General features: G+C 42.6%; 1 pseudogene; it reads left to right on the top strand.

Moving 5' to 3' along the window:
• Positions 1–285: 285 nt before the first annotated feature.
• LOC123733393 (sodium-dependent neutral amino acid transporter B(0)AT1-like) lies at positions 286–17004 on the top strand (annotated as a pseudogene).
• Positions 17005–17213: the final 209 nt, after the last annotated feature.

Below are 17213 nucleotides of genomic sequence, written 5' to 3'. Positions count from 1 at the left end.
AAGTAGAACGCTCCGTCTGGAGAAATCCTTTGATATGACGCGCAACCCCCGCGCCCGACTGCTGGTCCCAGCAGCAAATCCAAATCCACCGAGCTGTCGGTTTTCTGCGGCGGGCAGCAAATCCTGCTCTGCTCCCTCAATTATCATGCACCCTCCTCTCCATTCGCCCCATACAGGCTCACAAAATAAAACACTGAACGCCGTCACACGGTAATATAAATCATATCCCTCTCCTGTCTGAATATTTTCCCTATTATTCTCTCTCATAATGTAAATTGTGTAGCGATGAGGGACGGCGTATCCACGGGCATTGCGGGCAGCCAGGCTGGCAAGGTGCTGAAGCGGACTGCGCTGAGGACGGTACTGCTAGACTTGTGGCGTCTGACGGTAACGTTAGTGGGATAGGGACTCCCTCCTCTAGCGCAAACTCGGCCAGTAGCGGCGGACGGCGCTGTCAGGGCGATGCAGGACGGGACCTTCACATTATATGCGTGTTGGTACCTCCTGTGGCCGTGTGAAGAGAGGCTTGAAATACAATGCATTGTTGCCTGTAGCCTGTGGGGACAGTACGGTAGCTTACTGACAGATATGAAACTTTGGAAGATTGTTGTTGTATGAATTGATTGATAGGAAAATGATATGTTACCTATAGCTATAATTATATTAATAACGATATATTTGTTCTGGTTTTGTGTTGCCATGTTTCAAATCAAATCAAATCAAATTGTATTTGTCACATGCCCGAATACAACAGTTTGTATTCTGTTTTATTCTATTTACAACAGTTTGTTTATTAATTACAAATAATTCCACTCAGTGGTGATAACTTTGGTAAGTATTCAGGTGATGAACAGTAGGAGCATTGGCCAGTAACTGAAAGATCGCTGGATCGAATCCCCGAGCTGACAATAAAAAAATATGTTGATCTGCCCCTGACAAGTCAGTTAACCCACTGTTCCCTGGGCATTGATGGCGTGGATGTCAGTCAGTTAACCCCTTTCCCTGGGCATCAGTGAATTCAGTCGGTTAACCCACTGTTCCCTGGGCATCGATGGCGTGATGTCAAGTCAGTTAACCCACTGTTCCCTGGGCATCGATGCCGGATGTCGGTCATTAACCCACTGTTCCCTGGGCATCGATGGCGTGGATGTCGATTAAGCCACCACCCCCTCTCTGATTCGGGGGGTTGTTAAATGTGGAAACACATTTCAGTTGAATGCATTCAGTTCTACAACTACTAGGTCTCCCCCTTTCCCATTCTGCTGAGCAATCAAAACACTGATTTTCTGTAGATGAGAGATGCAAGGAACATATTAGGCCAGGGTTTTTACCTGACCATCAGACATGATCAAAGAAACACTCTGGGCCTAAACATGATTACTGATCTATAATCATAAACCATCTACCTGGCCATACATTTTGCTACTTATTTTTTACACCTAAGTTATCACCTCTGACATTGAATGTTAACCCTATAGCCTAGGGTTAAACATCGTATCTAACCTCGGGTGTTATAAACATCATTATCAGAAGTCGTTTCCAATACGGATGGCTCTGTGCATCCCTGCCCTCCCTCTCAGATATATATCAATTTTGTTGAGCGTGTTGTTTTGGTTGAGTCACACTTGACAAGATAACTTCACGTGTCACTCTTCAGCTTGGTAAAGCAATCATCTACTAAAACAAGTTCGGTTGAGCTGTTTTGCAAAGTTGGCAACCAGTTTTTCCACACCTCAGCTAGTGTACCATCTACCAGTAACCTATAAATCAGCTCTCCCCTGTCACACTGCTGAACCTCCATCTACACTGGAGGAACCATGAGACTACAGCTGCCCTAACCCAGGCCTGGAAGACAGGATCCTGTCCCATGAGGAGCTGGACAAGCTGGAGACGGAAGAGGCTGGGAGTGAGACAGGCCCAAATGGGACAACAAGACCCAATACATGCTCACCTGCGTGGGGTTCTGTGTGGGGCTGGGGAACGTATGGAGATTCCCTTACCTTTGCCAGAGTCATGGGGAGGTAGGTGTTGTAGTGCTGTGGTGGGGTTGGATGGGGTGTGGTTGAATGGGGTTGGCTGTGGTGTGGTGTGGTTGGATGGGGTATGGTGTGGTTGGATGGGCTGTGGTGTGGTTGGATGGAATTGGATGGGGTTGGATGGTTTGTGGTGTGGTTGGATGGGGTTAGATGGGCTATGGTGTGGTGTGGTTGGATGGGATTGGATGGGGTTGGAAGGGTTGGATGGGTTGTGCTGTGGTGTGGTGTGTGGTTGGATAGGTTGGATGGGCAGTGGTATGGTTGGATGGGTTGAATGGGATGTGCTGTGGTGTGGTGTGGTGTGGTTGAATGGGCTGTGGTGGTTGGATGGATTGAATGGGTTGTGCTGTGGTGTGGTGTGGTTGGATGGGTTGAATGGGATGTGCTGTGGTGTGGTGTGGTTGGATGGGCTGTGGTGTGGTTGGATGGGTTGAATGGGTTGTGCTGTGGTGTGGTGTGGTTGGATGGGTTGAATGGGATGTTCTGTGGTGTGGTGTGGTTGGATGGGCTGTGGTGTGGTTGGATGGGTTGAATGGGTTGTGCTGTGGTGTGGTGTGGTTGGATGGGTTGAATGGGATGTGCTGTGGTGTGGTGTGGTTGGATGGGCTGTGGTGTGGTTGGATGGGTTGAATGGGTTGTGCTGTGGTGTGGTGTGGTTGAATGGGCTGTGGTGTGGTTGGATGGGTTGAATGGGCTGTGCTGTGGTGTGGTGTGGTTGGATGGGCTGTGGTGTGGTTGGATGGGTTGAATGGGTTGTGCTGTGGTGTGGTGTGGTTGGATGGGCTGTGGTGTGGTTGGATGGGTTGAATGGGATGTGCTGTGTGTGGTGTGGTTGATGGCTGTGGTGTGGTTGGATGGGTTGAATGGGTTTGCTGTAGTGTGATGTGGTTGGATGGGGTTGGATGGGCTGTGGTGTGGTTGGATGGGTTGAATGGGTTGTGCTGTGGTGTGGTGTGGTTGGATGGGGTTGGATGGGCTGTGGTGTGGTTGGATGGGTTGAATGGGTTGTGTTGTGGTGTGGTTGGATGGGGTTGGATGGGATCACTTGTACAGGGAAAGCTCATGTACTTATCTGATTTGACGTGATGAACAATCTGTATTTGGTGACCGTGGGAAAATACTGATTTTGCTTTACTTTACAGTGTTCTTATTATTGTAGGTGCAGTTTAACCCATATTCTAATTACACATTTCACACATTGTTCCACTGTTCTCAGGGTACATTAAGTGTACTTACAATACAATAAAAACACAGAACTAATGAGAACAGTGAAAAACATGTCTGCTGTTTATGTCACTAGTTTATGTGTACCGTAATCTCCGGACTATTAGTGCACCTGAATATAAGCCGCACCCACTGAATTAAAAAAAAATATTATTTTGAACATAAATAAGCCGCACATGTCTATAAGTCGCAGTGCCTACCGGTACATTGAAACAAATAAACTTTACACAGGCTTTAACGAACACCTTGTAACAAAAATAAATAGGCTTTAACGAAACACGAACATAACAAAAATAAATAGCTTTAGAAACATGGCTTGTAACAAAAAAATACAAAATTAGCAGTAAGCTTTGTTGTCTTTTTGCACTGAGTCAATTCCTCACGCTGCTGTTTCCAACGTCTTATCATCGACTCATTAAGACCAAGCTCCCGTGCAGCAGCTCTATTTCCTTTTCCAACAGCCAGATAAATCGCCTTCAACTGAAAGCTGCATCATATACATTTCTCCGTGTCTTTGCCATGATGAGGTTGACAAAATGACTACCGTAATCAGAACGATGGGAAGTTCGAGAGTGCTCGATTTAATCTAAACATAAACAAAAAGTTGTTTTGACCTTAACCCGTTCGGCTATTTCATTGGTCTAATGCTTCATGCCGCCAAAAAACTGAGCACGTCACAAAATGTGTTTTAAAAAAATAAAAAATTGAAAGCGAAAAATCCATATATTGCGTCATTGTTTAAGCCGCGATGTTCAAAGCTGGGAAAAAGTTGCGACTTATTGTCCGGAATTTACGGTAGTCTAACCATGGTGATCTGTCTCTATGGAGGCTCCATGGTGATCTGTCTCTGTGGAGGCTCCATGGTGATCTGTCTCTGTGGAGGCTCCATGGTGATCTGTCTCTGTGGAGGCTCCGTGGTGATCTGTCTCTATGGCTCCATGGTGATCTGTCTCTATGGAGGCTCCACGGTGATCTGTCTCTATGGAGGCTCCATGTGATCTGTCTCTCTGGAGGCTCCGTGGTGATCTGTCTCTATGGAGGCTCGTGGTGATCTGTCTCTATGGAGGCTCCGTGGTGATCTGTCTCTGTGGAGGCTCCATGGTGATCTGTCTCTATGGAGGCTCCATGGTGATCTGTCTCTATGTAGGCTCCCATGGTGATCTGTCTCTATGTAGGCTCCATGGTGATCTGTCTCTATGGGAGGCTCCATGAGTGATCTGTCTCTATGGAGCTCCATGGTGATCTGTCTCTATGGAGGCTCCATGGTGATCTGTCTCTATGGAGGCTCCGTGGTGATCTGTCTCTATGGGCTCCGTGGTGATCTGTCTCTACGGAGGCTCCATGGTGATCTGTCTCCGGAGGCTCCTGGTGATCTGTCTCTACGGAGGCTCCATGGTGATCTGTCTCTGTGGAGGCTCCATGGTGATCTGTCTCTGTGGAGGCTCCATGGTGATCTGTCTCTGTGGAGGCTCGTGGTGATCTGTCTCTACGGAGGCTCCATGGTGATCTTCTCTATGGAGGCTCCATGGTGATCTGTGTCTATGTAGGCTCCATGGTGAGCTGTCTCTATGGAGGCTCCATGGTGATCTGTCTCTATGGAGGCTCCATGGTGATCTGTCTCTATGGAGGCTCCATGGTGAGCTGTGTCTATGTGGCTCCAGCACCACAAACACTGCATTTCATTAGCTAATGTAGTAACTTATTACTACTACTTATGCTGACAGGCCTTGTATAGGTGTTAAAGCTTGATTTACATCACACCTCCAGTCATATTGACTTGTCAATGACTGATGGAGAGGACATGCCTGGAGTCTATAGATAGATCCCAGGAAAAATACCTAACTGATTGTCAGTTAGTATTAATTTAGTTATTAATTTGCACTTTGCCCTGTCGCCAAACACATGATGCTACAGTGCCTTCAGAAAATATTCATACCCCTTGATTTATTCCACATTTTGTTGTGTTACAGCCTGAATTCAATTATATTTATTTGAATTCACTATTCTTAATCTACACACAATACCCCATAATGACAAAGTGAAAACATGTTTTTAGAAATGTTTGCAAATGTGTTGAAATATACATTTTAGAAAAGTATTCACACCCCTGAGTCAATACATGTTAGAATCACCTTTGGCAGCAATTACAGCTGTGAGTCTTTCTGGGTAAGTCTTTTAAAGCTTTGCACACCTGGATTGTACAATATTTGCACATTATTATTTTTAACATTCTTCTAACTCAAGTTGGTTGTTGATCATTGCTAGACAGCCATTTTCAGAGTCTTGCCATAGATCTTCAAGCTGATTTAAGTAAAATCTGTAACTAGCCCACTCAGGAACATTGAACGTCGTCTTGGTAAACAACTCCAGTGTATATTTGGCCTTGTGTTTAAGGTTATTGGCCTGCTGAAAGGTGAACGTCTCCCAGTGTCTGTTGGAAAGCAAACTGAACCAGTTTTCCTCTAGGATTTGGCCTGTGCTTAGTTCTATTAGGTTTCGTTTTATCCTATAAATCTCCCCAGTCGATGACAAGCATACCCATACCATGATGCAGCCACCACCATGCTTGAAAATATGAAGAGTGGTATTCAGGGATGTGTTGTGTTGGATTTGTCCCAAACATAACACTATGTATTCAGGACATAAAGTTCATTCAAATTTTTTGCATTATTACTTTAGTGCTTTATTTCATAAAGGATGCATGTTTCGGAATATTTTTTGTTCTATACAGGCTTCCTTTTAACTCTGTAAATTAGTTTAGTATTGTGGAATGACTACAATGTTGTTGATCCATCCTCAATTTTCTTATATCACAGCCATTAAACTCTGTAACTGTTTTAATAACCCTCCTGTTGAGTTCGTTTCATGTTAATTCATTCTGTGTTCCCGGTCCAAAATGACCGCCCCATTATAGCTGATTATAAATCCATAATAATACATACATTATCACCTAATGTTGTGTTAGATCTTTTTATCAACTTAAGTTCTTGTGAACATTACAAGTTTTGAACTTCTATTTGCTATTTATGGCCTGTTGGCCTCATTGACCTGAGCTCATACAACTAGTTTTTGAGTAGAAAAAAGCATAATGTATGGATTATTTTGACTATAACAAATACTCAGATGAAACATATTGTGCTATTTATCACAGACTACTTTGTGTCAAAGTTTAACAAGGACTCTCTCCTCCTCACCAGTGTCATGATCAAAGATACGATCAAGAGCCTCACATACGTATATTGTTTGGTCATTGTGCTGCCACAGAATGAATTGTGAGCAAGGCCTCAAAAAAGCTTTATATACCAGGCTGCGAGAAAAGTTATAAATATTATTGAAACAATGTTGAGATTGTTTGTGAGAATACCAACAGGTGTGGTTCCCGTGGGGGAAAGATTCTATTGGGGAAAGGTTCCTGTGGGGGTTGCCATGGAAGCCAAGAGGGGGTGAGGTGTGTGTGTGTGTGTGTGTGTGTGTGTGTGTGTGTGTGTGTGTGTGTGTGTGTGTGTGTGTGTGTGTGTGTGTGTGTGTGTGTGTGTGTGTGTGTTCAAACACACGTGCATGTGGGGGTCTGGGAGGGAAGTGTGTCCATCTGATGAATGGGCATGTGCTTGAACTCAATTTTATACACTAATTGTAGTCTCACCCATTCATTTCTAATGACCGGTCATTTTTGACCGGGAACACCACAGAGTGTACAAAAGTTAAATAAAACACCCAAAATGTATTTTGTGTGTTCAGATGCCCTGTGTGGACAAAGTCATGGAACCTTATGACAATCAGATTAAATGAACTACATTTTCAGAGAGAAACCTTGTAAATCTGTCAAATTCGACCGGAACCCAGCAGGGGTTAAAGTCCATTGGCCTCATGGTAAAATCCCTGAGCGGTTTCCTTCCTCTCCGGCAACTGATTTAGGAAGGACACCTACATATTTGTAGTGACTGGGTGTACTGATACACCATCCAAAGTGTAATTAATAACTTCACCATGCTCAAAGGAATATTCAATGTCTGCTTTTTTTGTATCCTTCTACCAATAGTTGCCCTTCTTTGCAAGATATTGGAAAAAGTCGCTGGTCTATGTAGTTGGATCTGTTTTTGAAATTCACTGCTTGACTGAGGAACCTTATAGATAAAGGTATGTGTGGGGTACAGAGATGAGGTAGTCATTAAAAAATAATGTAAAACACTTTACTGTAGAGTCCATGCAACTTATTGTGACTTGTTAAGCACATTTTTACTCCTGAACTTATTTAGGCTTGCCATAACAAAGGGGTTGAATACTTACATTTTCAGCTTTTCATTTTTTATTCATTTTGTAAGAATTTCACAAAACATAATTCCACTTTGACATGATGAGGTATTGTGTGTAGGCCACGGACACAACGTCTCAATTGAATCCATTTTAAATTCAGACTGTAACACAACGAAATGTGGAAAAAGTCAAGGGGTGTGAATACTTTCTGAAGACACTGTATAGCCATCTACTGTATTGTTGGCAAACATTGAGAAGACTATTTCTAATGGTTATACACTGGGATAATGAGGGCTGTAACTACAGCATGTGTTCTCTTGTGCCGACCCAGGGTAGATAGGGTGCTGTGCCCAGTAAAATCCACCCAGTGTGATAAATAGAATGAAACACTTCTGCTCTTATCTTATCTAAATACAGAGAGTGCCTAAATGGACTTACGGTTACATCCCATCACGTTCTATGAAACCGTTTGACTACAAGTGCCAGAATGACATAAGGACTGTTAAGGCAGATAAAGACTGTTATCTACTGAAGATTGATAATGGACGGAAAGCCTTGAGAAGTGTTTGTTATGAACTGAGGGAGAATCACTTGCACATTGAACCACCAACACCATCACTATCCCGTGCCACAGTAAATCCTTTACTTCAGCCATTCCTGCCTGCAACAGGTGTATTGACTTGTCTCCTTAAAAGGACATCAGTGTTATGTGATTCCCAAGTGGTTTTATTGTTTCTCTCCATCTGTTTCTATCCTTTTTTTGGCAGTATGTTTACATAGAGCAGGTATGTGTATCTATGAGCCCTGTTTTTTATCCATACCCCAGTACAGGTGTTTCATATTTAAATTTGAACCTTTATTTAACTAAGCAAGTCAGTTAAGAACAAATTATTATTTAGAATGACAGCCTATCGGGGAACAGTGGGTTAACTGCCTTGTTCAGGGGCAGAACGACAGATTCTTACCTTATCAGCTCGGGGATTCGATCCAGCAACCTTTCGGTTAATGGCCCAACGCTCGAACCACTTGGCTACCTGCCACCCCTATATATGATACAGAAGACTTGTAATATACACTCCATTACATCTGCAGGTGTCTGTATGTCATGAGATGTCACTAAGAGTCATGGATATGTACCAATGATTTAAGAGCTTTGATTGTGGCCCCTTTGTTCTCAGGTGCATTCATGATTCCTTTCCTGATCCTACTGGTTCTAGAAGGTGTTCCCCTGCTCCATCTGGAGTTTGCTATTGGTCAACGTCTAAGGAAAGGCAGTTTAGGCGTGTGGTCAACAATTCATCCTTACTTAGCTGGAGTTGGTAAGCAGCACTTTCCCTATCTCTGGTCCAGGGCAAATACTAACGTGCAGTTTGCTGCATGTAAGCGCAGAGAAACGCCCCGGGACCAGAGCTACACGTGATGCTTCAATAAACCTTAAGTCATCATGGACTCACTGCTCTGTGTTCTTGCCAGGCATAGCGTCCATGTTTGTTTCTTTGATGATCAGCCTGTACTACAACACCATCATGGCCTGGGTGATGTGGTACTTGTTTAACTCCTTCCAAGAGACGCTGCCTTGGAGCCAGTGTCCCCTCAATTACAATCTAACAGGTAAGAGTTCAGTACAGACACAGTCTCCATGCAAGACTGGTAAAAATGAGAAATCAAATCAAATCAAATTGTATTAGACACATGTGCCGAATACAACCGGTGTAGACCTTACAGTGAAATGCTTACTTACAAGCCCCTAACCAACAATGCAGTTAAAAAAAAATACGTATAAGAATAAGAGATAAAAGTGACAAGTAATTAAAGAGCAGCAGTAAAATAACAATAGCAAGACTATATACAGGGGGGTGCCACTCCAGACTCAATGTGTGGGGGCACCGGTTAGTTGAGGTAGTATGTACATGTAGGTAGACTTATTAAAGTGACTATGCATAGATGACAACCGAGAGTAGCAGATGTACTGTATAGTATTTGAGACATTATGGGGGTCAGGGGTCAATTCCATTTTAAAATTCAGCAAATTCAGAAAGCCAACAGATATTTCATAGAGGAGAACTGAGAAAAATGTTAGTTTACTTTCTGATTTAATTAATTGAATTGAAATGGAATTGACCTCAACCCTGATAAACATGCTTCACACTCAGGATGACAGCTACATTACAAGGAAGAAGTACATTTATTATGGAATCTGAAGATACTCTACATGTACTATGGCTGAACATTGTCTGCATCCTAAATGCCACCCTATTCCCTATAGTGTAATACTTGACCAGAGCTCTATTGGCCCGGGTCGAAAGTATTGCACTAGGGAATAGTGTGCTATTTGGGATGCAACCTATGTATGAATCATCCAGTCGTGTATGTCTAATTATAATAATGTATTATTTGTAAATTCTTTACCTAAATGTCCCAGGCCTGGTGTCAGAGTGTGAGCAGAGCTCCCCGGTGGATTACTTCTGGTACAGAGACCCTGAACACCACCCCAGACATCGGTGAGAACGGGGGTCTACAGTGGTGGATGGTGCTGTGTCTGGTCGGTGCCTGGGCCGTGCTCTATATCTGCATCATCCGAGGCATCGAGACCACTGGGAAGGTAGAGCAGCTCAATCTATCTGAGACCAGGACTACATGTTAACGTTCACATCTATATCCAATTATGACCAATAACAATGGATGAAAATGGACAAATGGACAAATAAAATAGTATAAAGGAAGTTTTATGTATCATGTCTCAGTGATTGCGAATACAAATAAAGATATAGTGAAATCACTGTCTACCCCTCTCATCATAGGCTGTGTATATCACCTCAACGCTACCCCTACGTCGTGTTGAGCATTTTCCTGATCAGAGGTCTGACTTTGAAAGGCTCTTTGAGTGGAGTCGTGTTTCTCTTCACCCCAGACGTAAGTCAAGTGTTGTGGTCAAATGGCAACCTATTCCCTATATAGTGTACTACTTTTGACTACAGCCATATGGGCCCTGGTTAAAAGTAGTGCACTATAGGGAATAGGATGCCATTTGGGACACCTTACACTTCACAAAAAAAACTCACACTAAAAGAAATACAAACCCATCCCTGAAATGATATCAGATAAATAGGTCATATATAAATCAGGTAAATGTGATTCATGTAACAAAACGTTGTGTTGTCCCAGTTGACAGAGCTGACCAACCCAACTACCTGGCTGGATGCAGGTGCCCAGGTGTTCTATTCCTTCTCCATAGCATTTGGCGGACTCATCTCTTTTTCCAGCTACAACTCTGTGGAGTAAGTCACAATCATCCATCTAAACTACTATTGTTTAATCAATGTGTTATATATTTTAGAAAAAAGTGGTTTACTATGTTGTATTGGGACACTTTTGAATTGCGTTATAAAGCACGACAACTGTGCTAAAATAGAGCGTTATGGTGTCCATATTAGGACAGGCTCAGTCTCAGCACCTGGGTCTCGATCCCGCCCTGTGCAACTGGGTCCTGGACTTTCTGATGGGACGCCCCCAGGTGGTGAGGGTAGGAAACAACATCTCCATCCCGCTGATCTTCAACACTAAGGCCCCACAAGGGTGCGTTCTCAGCCCTCTCCTGTACTCCCTGTTCACCCATGACTGCGTGGGCATGCACGCCTCCAACTCAATCATCAAGTTTGCAGATGACACTACAGTGGTAGGCTTGATTACCAACAACGACAAGACGGCCTACAGGGAGGAGGTGAGGGCCCTAGGAGTGTGGTGTCAGGAAAATAACCTCACACTCAAAGTCAACAAAACAAAGGAGATGATCGTCGACTTCAGGAAACAGCAGAGGGAGCACCTATCCACATCGATGGGACAGTAATGGAGAGAGGTGGAAAGTTTTAAGTTCCTCGGCGTACACATCACAAACAAACTGAAATGGTCCACCCACACAGACAGCATTTCTTCAGGAGGCTGAAGAAATTTGGCTTGTCTCCGAAAACACTCACAAACTTTTTAGAGATGCACAATCAAGAGCATCGGGTCAGACTGTATCACCGCCTGGTATGGCAACTGCTCCGCCCACAACCGTAAGGCTCTCCAGAGGGTAGTGAAGTCTGCACAACACATCATCGGGGGCAAACTACCTGCCCTCCAGGACACCTACACCACCCGATGTCACAGGAAGGACAAAAATATCATCAAGGACAACAACCACACGAGCCACTGCCTGTTCACCCCACTATCATCCAGAAGGCGAGGTCAGTACAGGTGCATCAAAGCTGGGACCGAGAGACTGAAAAACAGCTTCTTTCTCAAGGCCATCAGACTGTTAAACAGCCATCACTAACATTGAGTGGTTGTGCCAACATACTGACTCAAATCTCTAGCCACTTTAATAATAAAATATTATATGTAATAAATGTATCACTAGTCACTTTAAACAATGTCACTTTATATAATGTTTACATACCATACATTACTCATCTCATATGTATATACTGTACTCTATAGCATCTACTGCATCTTGCCTATCCGCACGCCATCGCTCATCCATATATTTATATGTACTGTTGTGTCTTTGCTATGCCAGATTAAGTGATATGACATGCTATTTTATAAAATAATATCTCTGTAATTAATATTACCTGATTAAACTAATCATGTAAATGTAATTATCTAGAAAGAATGTTAATAGACCTGTTATCTTCTGAATAAACTCTTAAAGACCTGGTAATCTTTTACCCCAAAAGTAGTCAATCATTAATTGTCACCGTATTCAGTCTCATCTGAACGTCGTAAATTCTTGGTTATCTTCACAAACCCTGGCTAACAAGTTGAATCAGCAATACAACATTTGGTTTAATTATTTATTTTCTAAATAATCACACAGAATTACATATACACAGGATGGATCATACATTGATTACTAATTATGTCATACAAGAAAACGTCCCTAGTGGACGGAACCGATATGACGGCCGGTTACACAAAGAAAGGGGGTTGGGTTTGAATGAAAGCGCGGGAAGACTGAGGAACAAAAGGTTTGGGTCGCTATCAGACCTCGTGAAGCTATGCTATTGTAATCTTATGCATTCTAAATAACCGCCCACTTGGAAAAGGAAAATGCAAGAAATATTTACTCTGAGCTGCGCTTCGATAGATTGGTCGTAGATGGAAGGCTGGGTTGCCCAGCAGGGATCTCTTGTCCTCTGAAGAATGTCTGGTGGTAAAGTGGATACGTTGTAGTACCGTTGTCGTGTGGTAGATCAAATACTTTGTCCGTCCTTTCCTAGCCCACGTTTACAGCTGCAGCTGCTAACTCAACGGCTAGGAGGTATCTCTTCTTTAGGGAATAAGAGTTCAAAGTTCATACCAGGTTGCCATACTATACACTTATGCTATATTCTGGCTGGTATAATCGAAATTCATCCTTCCGGCGTGTCGATCGTCACCTCCACGTTGAAATTCACCCTTTTTAAGGTATGGACAGCAGTCCTCACGTCACCGGGAACACGATGCTAATTTCGTTAGTTTATTGTCGTTCAAACATTCTCAACCAGAGCTCACGCTGAGGTTGGCTTAGTTCTGTAGTTGATATTAGCCCTTTTAACGTATGGACAGCAGTCCTCATGTCCTCGGGAACAACAAAGTTACATTTTCGTAAAGGGGCTTGTGTAGTGGTGGGAGAGAAGGGCGTGTTTCATAGTTTACAACCAATGTCTGTTCACTTGGGCACTGGTGAGCAGAGTTTTACTTTATGAAAACCATTCTCTCATTTACAAGCTAAAATTACATTTCATCTTTTCACAAATAGTTTCATATTTAAACATTTAAATTGCACAACAATTCCATGTGAATCTGACTAGACTTTCCAAGATACATTTTATGTCATCCTATCATCAGTAACAATGTCTCAGACGACAAGTGATCTGACATCATATTCTTTAAGTACCAACGCATATTTTCAGCTGGTTGGATTACCGAAATAGGGTTCTGTTCCCCACCCTTTTGACGTTACCAGACTCTCTCTATGTTAACAAAGGGCTTTCCAACAGTCACATCTGTAGAGTAGAGAGAGGAAAGGGGAAGATATTTATGGGGGTCATAAACCTCACCAACACGGCAACGTCATGACAGTACATTCTTATTCATTCCTTTACACTTGTGTACAGTATATAAGGTAGTTGTTGTGAAATTGTTAGATTACTTGTTAGATATTACTGCATGGTCAGAACTAGAAGCACAAGCATTTTGCTACATTCGCATTAACATCTGCTAACCATGTGTATGTGACCAATAACATTTGATTTGATTTGATTTGAGCAGGACGTTGTTGTTTTTGATCCCCAGTAACAACTGTGAACAGGATGCAGTGATCATCTCTGCCGTCAATGGCTTCACCTCCGTCTACGCTGCAACAGTCATCTACACCATCATTGGTTTCAGAGCCACAGAGAGATTTGACAACTGTCTTGGCGGGTAGGAATCTACCCGTCTCTGTAGATGACATGTTCCTACTACAGTACTCACTGCATCCGATATGATATGAGTACAGTTGCCAAAATTCGTCACCTTTCCCAAAATTCCCAGGTTTTTCAGAAATCCCAGTTGGAAGAGTCATGGAATCAGGATGGGATAAGCAGGACATCTGGGAATCCTCCAACCACGATTTCTGTAAAATCGGAAATTTTGCAACCCTAAATGTACCTAACAGTGCCCCCTACATCCGATATGACAGTATAATAGCCGATGTGACATAGTTAGATGTAATGTTACCACGAAAGTTACCATGACGTCAACTAATTTTCCACAATGATTCTGTAGAAATATCCTGGCACTGGTGAATACATTTGATCTCCCCGAGGGAAACGTCACTGAAAGCAACTATGATCAGGTTCTCCAGAGTCTCAATGGAACACATCCAGAAGTCATTCAGGGACTCAACTTGAAGACCTGTGACTTGAACACTTTCCTCAGCGAGGTATGATTTTTAGGGCTGGTTTCCCAGACACAGATTAACCATAGTCCCGGACTAAAAAGCATGCTCAATGAGATTCTCCATTGAAAGTGCTTTTTAGTCCAGCAGTAGGCCTAATCTGTAAATGGGAAACCAGAGTTTTAAAACTAGCTAAGGTCTCTTACGTACATGCTCCACATGCTTTTAATTTCATCGTATAAATACTGACAATATAAGAATATTATTTTAGCTTGACTATATGGCAATGGCAATCCCAAAGGGAACTATACACTGAATATTCTAGTCCTATACAGTGTAGTAACACAATGTTATTTAAAACAGGCTCTAATTCCTCTCCTTCTCTATGTGTCTTGCTACAGGGGGTTGAAGGAACTGGTCTGGCCTTTATCGTGTTCACAGAGGCCATCACTAAGATGCCTGTATCTCCTGTTTGGTCAGTCTTGTTCTTCATCATGCTCTTCTGTCTCGGCCTGTCCTCCATGTTTGGCAACATCGAAGGAGTTCTTGTACCACTTCAGGACCTGGGGGTTTTCCCCAAAAGTTGGCCGAAAGAGGCCACCACAGGTGAGACAAGAGTTGGGACAGACTGGGACTGGACATCAGCTCAGGCAACACACCATTAATTTACTTCGGACCAAAACCCCCCGCTGGTCTAAAGATGGACCAGCCTATCTGTCATTTGCCCGAACTGCCCTATGGCCAGTCTGTTTCTGGACAAGAGAAATCCAGACCTATTTTTTCCAATGTTGAGAGATTGAAGCCTCTTTGTTAAATATCTTTAACTCATGTTCTTTATTCTGTTACAGGGATAACATGTGTCCTCTGCTGCATTGTTGGACTGATATTTGTCCAAGGCTCAGGGAACTACTGGCTGTCCCTCTTTGACAGCTTTGCTGGGTCCATTCCTCTGCTGATCATTGCATTCTGTGAGATGGTCGGGGTTGTGTACCTCTATGGTATTGATAGGTGAGTAATACATTCATTCTGTGAGATGGGGGGGTTGAGTTCGAAACATTACATCAAATCAAATCAAAGTTTATTTGTCACGTGCGTTGAATACAACAGGTGTAGACCTTACAGTGAAATGCTTACTTACAGGCTCTAACCAACAGTGCAAGAAAAGGTATTAGGTGAACAATAGGTAAGTAAGTAAAGAAATAAATAAAAACTATAGTAAAAAGACAGTGAAAAATAACAGCAGTGAGGCTATATACAGTAGTGAGGCTATAACAGTAGCGAGGCTATATACAGGCACCGGTTAGTCGGGCTGATTGAGGTATTATGTACATGTAGATATGGTTAATGTGACTATGCATATATGATAAACAGAGAGTAGCAGTAGCGTAAAAAGAGGGTTTGGCAGATGGTGGGTGGCGGAACACAATGCAGATAGCCCGGTTAGCCAATGTGCGGGGGCACTGCTTGGTTGGGCCAATTGAGGTAGTATGCATCAGATGACCTGGCCTCCACAATCACCCGACCTCAACCCAATTGAGATGGTTTGGGATGAGTTGGACCGCAGAGTGAAGGAAAAGCAGCCAACAAGTGCTCAGCATATGTGGGAACTCCTTCAAGACTGTTGGAAAAACATTCCTCATGAAGCTGGTTGAGAGAATGCCAAGAGTGTGCAAAGCTGTCATCAAGGCAAGGGTGGCTACTTTGAAGAATGTAAAATATAAAATATATTTTTAACACGTTTTTGGTTACTACATGATTCCATATGTGTTATTTTATGGCTTTTACGTCTTCACTATTATTCTACATTGTAGAAAGTAGTAAAAATAAAGAAAAACCCTTGAATGAGTAGGTGTGTCCAGACTTTTGACTGGTACTGTATAATGACAATTGTTTTGTGTGTCTCTCTCTGTGCCAGGTTCAACGATGATATAAAGTTCATGATCGGCCAAGCCCAACTTCTTCTGGCAGATCACATGGAGATTTGTCAGCCCCGCCATCATGTTTGTCATCTTTGTGTTCTACCTTATCACTAAAGTCACCGAACGCTCCTATATAAAACCTGGAATCCTGAATCGGTACGGTTTTTGCTCTGTCAAGTCTATAAATCTGTTGAAATCAAAACATTCAAATTGCAACACATAAATGTTGCTGTCATTTGTTTTCAGGCCTCTTAACATACTACTCACAAACAAAGATTTTCCATATGCCTATATTTACATGTATAGCTCCACTAGTCACATAATCTCCATATGGTACAGTACTGTACATTACAGTGACAACACGGACATACTAAAAGCCTTATACCATTCATCTTCCGTTACAGGAAAACTTCCCTACATTGGAGGAGAAGCCCTATCCAGCCTGGATCTATGTGATAATCTTTATCCTGGCAGGGATACCCAGTCTAGCTGTGCCTGGCACTGCTCTCTTCAAATGTTTACGGAGGAAGAGAGATAGAAGTCTGAACAGCAAGAGCTCAAAACAGTCTCTAACCAAATTGACATGAACGACAAGGCTCAGGATGGTACATCCCGTACCTGATTACCCGTAATAACTCCCCACCAATAAAAACTTCATAAATACAAAGCCTTTAACGTTTATTCATTTTCATAAACGTATGTACTGTTTTTATTTATTCATGATTATTTATTTCATTTCTTTCATTCTGTAAAGTGTGTTGTGACTTTAAATTGTGATTTGACTTGAATCTTACTGAGATATTTTTAGCATAGTATTGCTGTATATCTTGTAAACTGAAATGTCTATGAATGAAAACTGTATTATCTGAGGATGCT

This window comes from Salmo salar, chromosome ssa02 (assembly GCF_905237065.1).
Source record: "Salmo salar chromosome ssa02, Ssal_v3.1, whole genome shotgun sequence".
NCBI lineage: Eukaryota > Metazoa > Chordata > Actinopteri > Salmoniformes > Salmonidae > Salmo > Salmo salar.
The sequence above is the reverse complement of the archived record's forward strand: the minus strand, read 5'-3'. Positions and strand labels throughout refer to the sequence as shown.